Here is an 8313-nt window from a genome sequence, read left to right on the forward strand (position 1 = left end):
GTACCCGAGTCGTTAGAGAACTGAGGCGGGTCATTTACAACATTTTAAAAGCATTCGGACAGGTAACACACACAATTATGGAGAAACTCAGCAGGCCAGGCAGCGTCTACGGGAAGAAAATAAACAGTCGACGTTCTCGGCCCGAAACGTCGATTGTTTACTCTTTTCCATTGTTGATGCTGTCTGACCTGCTGAGTTCCTCCAGCAATTTTGCGTGTGTTACTTTGGATTTCCAGCATCTGCAGATTTTCTCGTTTTTGTGATTTGGACAGGTAGATGGATAGGTTTTAGGGGAATTTGGGCCAAACGGAGGCAGATGGGACCAGCTTTGACAGACACATTGATCGGCAACAACACGTTGCGCCGAAGGATCTTTTTCGAACTGACCCTAATTTGAAAAATCCTGAACGCACCTAAACCTCCTTCAGTCAGTAGTAACAAGACCTATCCGGGCACAAGTGGGATTTTCTGCTGGGAGCTGCTCGCTATTACACCTGCCTTCCAGCGTGAGCACACACTCCGCGGGCAGGGCAGCAGCCGACAGCGGGAAGAGGGGAATGTACCGGGCCGGTCTGGCCCGTCACCCCAGGTACACTACAGATGATTTCAGGTGGGGACGCGGTCTGGTAGAGGGCGAGCCCTCGCATCGGCTGATGCTATTGACTCAAGCCGTCGCCCATCAGATCGCGCACACCCGAGGCTATCCGCGGAACCAGTTTACCGACCCTCAATCCTGCAGCCTGCTGCGTGTCTGGGAACCCCCATGTCAGTCTCGGAGAGACTCCATCAGAAAGTCCAAACAGTTGAGCAAGACCTTAACAGCTCCGACAATCCGCTGGACGGGACCAGGTCAAGGATCCCAACCTGCCCGGTCCGCAAGGTCTGAAGGTCGGTGTGAGCCGCCAGATCGTCACCCATCTTTACTTGGGATAGTCTGGTTCCGTTCCCTGACGGTCCGCCTTTTGCTATCGCAATCCTTCAATTTACATCCAGCGACTCTGGCCCCGTAACCCTTTCCCGCAATCCTTCCTGCCCCTGTTCCGATCGGGCAACCTCTCCTGTCCCTGTTCCGATCGGGCACCCTCTCCTGCCCCTGCTCAGATCGGGCACCCTCTCCTGCTCCTGCTCCGATCGGGCACCCTCTCCTGCACCTGTTCCGATCGGGCACCAACACTCTCCTGCCCCTGTTCCGATCGGGCACCCTTTCCTGCCCCTGTCCGATCCGGCAATCTCTCCTGCCCCTGCTCCGATCGGGCACCCTCTCCTGCCCCTGTTCCGATCGGGCACCCTCTCCTGCTCCTGCTCCGATCGGGCACCCTCTCCTGCCCCTGTTCCGATCGGGCACCCTCTCCTGCCCCTGTTCCAATCGGGCACCCTCTCCTGCCCCCGGCTCACTCCCACACCCCACATCCCCTGTTACCTCTGTTCACCTCCCACACTTCGCACCTTTGATTCCCCTCCGAGTTTGTCCCAGTCCCTCTATGTCTTCGCTCGCTTCCAGTCTGTCACCTTGTCCTTTTTCCTCACCTATTTCAATGTCCCTCCCCCAGCCCTTCTCGAATAGGGACTCAGATCCCTCACCTCCGACCTGCACCGCCTGGGCGCCCTACCGACACTAATTCAGCGACTCACCTGCGACTCCGACCCCGCGCACACACCACACGGTCTCTCTCGCTTTCTCCCGCCCGCCCCGCTCCCACTCCCTTTATAGGTTTGGATACGCCCGCTCCATCCCAGCCAATCAGCTTTCACATACCTGCAACAGACCAATCAGCTCCTCGTCCTTCTTCACAACAAACCAATCAGATAGCGAGTCTCTTACCTGTTGCCTTGACAGAATCCACCCCCAAACAGGTGTGGGCACCCTCCCCTCAGCCAATCAGATGGACCTATATCTTTCCCATTGCTCCTATTGGTGAAGATGAAGCCACGCCCGATTCTACCCTGCGGAGCTCTCCATTCAGCGTGTAAAAGGGCTCCCGGGGTTTCCGGAGCTTCGATGGGTATAACCGGGATCACCCGGGGAGAGGCATTGCGGAGGCTGGGACGGGCGGACCCTGTCCTGTCACAAGCAGGGAATCTGCTGAATGTGGGACGGTCTCGTATCAAAGATCATAAGACACAGGAGCAGAATTAGGCCATTCAGCCCATCGAGTCTGCTCCACAAAAGAACCACACAGGCCATTCATACATTATGACAGTACTACCCAGGAACGGGTGTAGTGTGGATGAACAAAGTGCTGCAGGAACTCAGATTCATTTATCCCATGTACATTGAAATGCTTTGATTCTGTTAACAATAACACATCTAAGTATGTGCTGGGGACAGCCCACAAATGTCGCCACACATTCCTGGCCCACAATGTTCAGCAGAATAATACAAGCAGCCAAAACAAAACAAGATACCGACAGTAAAACAAACCCCTTTCCCATCACTCACACCCTCCCCTCTCCCCCCATCCACTCACACATCTAGACAGGCCTTCAACTCCAGGGCAGGCCACCCCTGGGCCTCTAGTCCTTAGCCCTGGACTCGTAGACATCAGCTTCCAACTTCAGACTTCTGTGGGCGAGGAGCGATAGAGCAGGGTCCACACCAAATGGCAACTGTCCAATCTCCTCCACAGATACTTGTCAGCTCCCTTGTTCATGGACCAGGGTTCTTTGAGGATCATCCATGTCCTGTTTAAATGTGATGAGGGTCTTTGTCTATGCCAGGAACAGAAGAAAGTCTGAAGATACTGGAAATCCAAAGCAACACACACAGAATGCTGGAGGAACTCAACAGGTCAGGCAGCGTCTATGGAAAGGAATAAACATTCGACATTTTGATCTGAGACCCTTCTTCAGGACTGGAAAGGAAGGGGGAAGACACTATAATAAAAAGGTGTGGGGGAGGAAGTGGAAGGATGTTAACTAGAAGCTGAGAGGTGAACCTAGTTGGGTGGGAAAGATAAAAGATTAGAGCGGAAGGAATCTGATAGGAAAGGAGATTAGACCATAGGAGAAAGAGAAGGAGGAGGGGACCCAGGGAAAGGTGATAGGTAGATGAGAAGAGGTAAGAGGCCAGAGTGGGGAAAAGAAGAGGGGAAGGTGAGGGAAATATTAAAAATATAACTGTCTACACTATCCTTGCAGGCAGCAAGTTCCAGATCCACATCACTTGTTTGGTGAAATAATCTTTCCTCTTATAAAGTTGAACCATACAGTGAAATGGTAACCTCTTTGTGGCGGAAGGTGGGCACCTTATGCTCACCTGATTAGCCTTCTCAATTCTTTTTGCCTGAATCAAATCTCTGCCCAGTTTATCTTGTTCAATCTGGGCAGCCTTTCCCTATAACCAATTTTCCAGCACTGGTAACATCTGCATCCTCTCCGGTGAGCTGTATCCTTATCCTAGAGTAACCATAAGACATAGGAGCAGAATTAGGCCTTTCAGCCCATTGAATCTGCTCTGCTATTTGATCATGGCTGATGTAATATCCCTCAATGCTGTTCAGCCGGTGGTATAGCGACATCAGCACCGAACTTCGGATTTGAATCTTGCTGGCTCCTTGCACGCTTTCCATCCGTGCTGGGTTGAGCATCGAACTAGCAATTCAGCCTCGAAAAAAAAGACAAAAGTGCTAAAGAAACATCAAGGTTTCCACCCAGTGTGCCACAAGGAACAGAGAGGAATAAAAAAAAACAATCCTATTCCCCTGCCTTCTCCCCATAACCTTTGACACCCTTACCAATCTCTATTTTAAATATACATGATGACTTGACTTCCACAGTTGTCTGTGGCAATGAATTAATCATCCTCCGGCTAAAGGAATTCCCCCTCATCTCTGTTCTAAAGGGACGTCTTTCTATTTTGAGGCTGTGCCCTCTGGTTCTAGACCCCCCTACTGTAGGAAACATCCTCTCCACATCCAGTAGGTTTCAATGAGACTCCTGCCCCCTTTCCCCATTCTTCTAAATTCCAGTGAGTGCAGCCCCAGAGCCGTCAAATGCTCCTCATATGTTGACCCTTTTATTTCCAGCATCCCAGGATCATTTTTGTGAACTTCCTCTGGATCCTCTCCAATGCTAGCACATCCTTTCTTAGATAAGGAGCACACATGAGTGGTGGTCATTGATCGAGCTGAAGTTTAACCAGTGTTTAACACAAATCTAACACAACTTTCTTGTGCAACACACATAAAATCCTGGAGGAACTCAGGTCAGACAGCATTTATGGAAATGAATAAACAGTCACCGTTTCAGGCTGAGACCCTTCATCAGGACTGGAAAGGAAGGGATGGATGCTAGAATAAGGTGGGGGGAGGGGAAGGTGTACAAGTTCAAAGGTGACAGGTGGGTGGAGTAGGGGATGAAGAAGTAAAAATTTGGGAAGTGATAGGTGGAAAGAATGAAGAGCTGGGGAAGGAATCTGGTAGGAGAAGAGTGGACCATGGGACAAAGGGAAGGTGAATGGGGTCCAGGGGGATGCGAAGGCTAGTGAGAAGAGATAAGAGGGGAGCAAGAAAGGGGAAATAAAGAAGAGGAAAGGGGGATGGGGAAAAATTACCAGGTTGGAGAAATCGATGTTCATGCCATTGGGCTGAAAGCTACCTAGACACAACATGAGATGTTGCACCTCCAACCTGAGAGTGACCTTATCATGACAGAAGAGGGAGGCTAGGACCAGCCTGATGGAATGAGAATGAGGATTATAATTGAAATGATCTGCCACCTGGAAATCCTTATTTTTGTGGATGGAGCCAAGGTGCTCACAATGCAGTCGCTCAGTCTATGTCAGGTCTCATCAATGTAGAGGAGGCTGCATCGGGAGCACCGGATACGTGGATGACCCCAGTAGATTTGCAGGCGAACTCTTGCCTCTCCTGAAAGGACTATTTGGGGTCCTGAATAGAGGAGAGGGAGAAGGTGAATGGGGAAGTATAGCATTTTCATCATTTGTACTGATATGTGCCAGAAGGGAAATTAGTGGTGAAAAATGAATGGACAAGGGAATCATGGAGGGAGTGATTCTTGCAGAAAGCAGATAGTGGGGGGGGGGGGTTGGAGGGGAGAAAAAGATGTTTTTGGTAGTAGGATCCCGTTGAAGATACCTGACGTTGTGGAGAATGGTGTGTTGGATATGGAGGCTTATGTGGTGGTGGGTGAGGACAACAGGAATTTTATCCCTGTTAAGGTAGGAGGAAGATGGGGTGAGTGTGCATGTTTGGAAAATGGAGGAGATGCAGCTGAGGGCAGCATCAAATGGTGGCAGAAGAAAATCCTGTTCTTTGAAGAAGGAGGAAATTTCTGATGTCCTGCAAAGGAAAGCCTCATCCTGGAAACAGATGCAGTGTAGATGAAGGAACTGAGAAAAGGGAATGGCATTTTTTACAAGACACAGGGTGGAAACAGGTATAGTCAAGATAGCACAGAGAACAGCAGGTTTATGAAAGACATCGGTGGACAGTTTGTCCCCAGAGGCGGTGACAAGAGAGGTTGGGAAGGGGGAGAGAGGTGTCAGAAATGGACTGAGTAAATTTAAGGGCAGGGCAAGAGTTGGAGGTAAATTTGATGAAATTGACAAACTCAGCATGAGTCACCAATGCAGCGCCAAGAGTTAGAGAGCATTACCAAGGAGGGCTTGGAAAAGGGATGTTTATCTTGGCTAAGATAGCTAGCTTAGCTATGGTTATTTTGACTATACCTCTTGTTCTACCTCAATGCCCAACCAGATGTATCCTTGGATGTTATGGTAAAGGGAGGAGATTGCTAGGGCCTTGGCAGAGATATTTGTATCTTCCTTAACCACAGGTGAGGTACTGGAAGAGTGAAGGATACTAATATGCCTTTAAGAAGGGGATCATGGATTAACCAGACAGACTAGGCAGTATCTATGGAGGGAAATAAGCAGACATTTTGGGCCAAGAAGCTTCATCAAGTTTTAATCATAATTTGACAAAATGAATGACTTCACCAATTCACCTTGCATTTATTTAAAAGAAAATCGAATGGGAATACATCTTAGTCAACATTTCCTCAAAAGGTATTTAATTGCAAAAATTCATGTACTTGCTATAATTTGCATTCCAGCACTCAAACCAGTAACAGTTGTAGTTTATAGTAAATTGTAGTGGTCCTTTTTGAAATTGTGAACTGTGAAAAACATGCTTTTAAATTTTAAACAAGTAACTATAATTTGCTTCCAGCTACAGGGACTGTAGGCAAAAATAAGTGCAGGTCAGAAGAAATGTATCCTTTTTTTAATGCCAATATTGTAAATAAACCCAGGTTCATTCCTGCCTCTGTCTGTAAGGAGTATGTATGTTCCCCCCATGACCACGCAAGTTTCCTCCGGGTGCTCCGGTTTCCTTCGACATTCCAAAGACATACTGCTTGGTAGGTTAATTGGTCATTGTAAATTGTTTCATGATTAGGCTAGGGTTAAATGGGGAGCTGCTAGGCAGTGTGGTTCAAAGGGCTGGAAGGGCCTATTCCACATTATTTCTCTGTAAATAAATATTCAATCCAATTGAGTGTCCCCACACAAAATGGAGTTTTCCTCAGATTAAAGATAATGTTAAACTCAATGTTAGGAAAGGTTTGTGCTGTCGGAAGAAGGCCCCTTACTCGAGCAATCCCCTCCACCCCTCCGATGGTGAGTGAGAGTCTGTTGGTTTGCGGAGAAGCGATATAGAAGATTGTAACATTCGAACAGCGAGCAGCTGGTCTCCGTTCTGATTGTTGCTGGAGCAATCTCTCTCCCTCGCTAGTGACAGAGCCTGTCTGAGATATTGAAGTGTTGATTAAGGACCATAGATTTTGATGGCTCTAAATCAAAGTCTCTTTGGGGGCTTTTGCTATTGTTTGCATGGTTGGGGAGGGGTGGTTTCACTGTTTCTGCTGCTGCTTGTGTGTGGACGGGGCTTTGGGGCTCTGATATTTCTGTCATTCATTTTGTTTTTTTTTATTTCGCCGACATCTGCGAAGAGCAAGAATTTCAGGTTGTATACTGTATACATTCTCTGATATTAAATTGAACCATTTGGAGAGATGTTAAATTCAGAACAGTAATTGGGGCTTTTGACACCATAAGATGTACAGTAGCTATGTAACAAAGATCGCTCTTTATGAAAATGGTGTAGAATGATGAGCCAACTGGCACAAGTTCTGGAAAATGATCACTCTGTTTTTACAGGCAATGATCAGTTCCTCAATAATTATAGGTTACAAACCCATTTGCTGTAAAATAAAGTCTCAGATGGGCCCTACGGCCAACTCCTAGCGCTTGAATCTAGACAGCGCAGCGTCAGATTGAGACGGCCAAGTATAAAGCAGATACAAAGATACACAGATACAAAGCAGGAGGGTCATGTAGCACAATAATGTTTATTTCTTTTCCTGAAAAATGTATAAATTATAGATGACCAATTGCAGCCAGAGAGCAGGCATGGATACAATCAAGTTCATGAATCCTTTTTCTTTCATCAAATGACATACAAGCACCAGCAGCAGCAGCAAAGTATGAACAACAGAATGCTCAAGTTTTTTAAACCACTTACAATGTTTGAAATATGGACAAAATTCACACTTTTGAAACTCCCAATTACAATTACATATGTTGCATAAATAACCAGTGAACAACTTGCACACAAGCTGAATGATAATTCAGCTGAACAATCGAGTGCTGAGAGGTACCAGTCTGTTAGCACATCTCCCCCAAATTCCAGTAGTACACATACTCATCTTTTAAAAACAAGTTTAATGTTATTTAATGCAGATAATGGTTATTATAGAGAATATTACTTTAATGTGCCCAAACATTGGTTTCAATAATAGCTGCTAATTACATTTGATTATACAAGCATACCAGTTGCACTTTTTACCCTACAAACTTTTTTGAAAATTAAATGCTTTAAATGACACCACTTGTTTTTTTAATGCATGCTTCATCCAGCCCTGATCTTTCAAGTTTCAAGGTTTTTTTTGGGGGGGGGGGGGAGAGGAGAGAAACCAGAATGAAACTAGACAAATACTGTATGAACACCCAAAATGCTGGAGGAACTCAGGAGGTCAGACCACAATCTATGGAGAGGAATGAAGAGTTGATATCTCTGGCCAAGACCCTTCAACAGGGCCTTGACTCGAATGGCTCTTCACCCCTTTCCATAGATGTGGACAGACCTGCTAAGTTCCTCCAGCATTTTTGAGAGTATTAATCTGGATATCCAGCATCGGCAGAATCTCGTGTTTATACATATATGCAATCAAATTTGAACAGGGCAAGGAAACCTTAACAACATCACTTTGAGTGTGTACACACACATGCAC

At 46.7% G+C, this 8313-nt stretch overlaps 1 protein-coding gene across 2 annotated transcripts in view; it reads right to left on the reverse strand.

Annotated features, from left to right (window-relative positions):
• LOC140209563 (uncharacterized) overlaps positions 1–1683 on the reverse strand; it is a 39174-nt gene extending 37491 nt beyond the window's left edge. Inside the window, exon 1 of one of the 2 annotated variants that reach the window (XM_072277829.1) lies at positions 1633–1683. The gene's annotated coding sequence lies outside the window, so the exon portion shown is untranslated. Of the gene's footprint in view, positions 1–1446; positions 1468–1632 lie in introns of those variants that run through there. The other variant, XM_072277830.1, reaches the window with a different exon arrangement.
• Between the last annotated feature and the right edge of the window lie 6630 nt (positions 1684–8313).

This window comes from Mobula birostris, chromosome 14 (assembly GCF_030028105.1).
Source record: "Mobula birostris isolate sMobBir1 chromosome 14, sMobBir1.hap1, whole genome shotgun sequence".
NCBI classification, from domain to species: Eukaryota; Metazoa; Chordata; class Chondrichthyes; order Myliobatiformes; family Myliobatidae; genus Mobula; species Mobula birostris.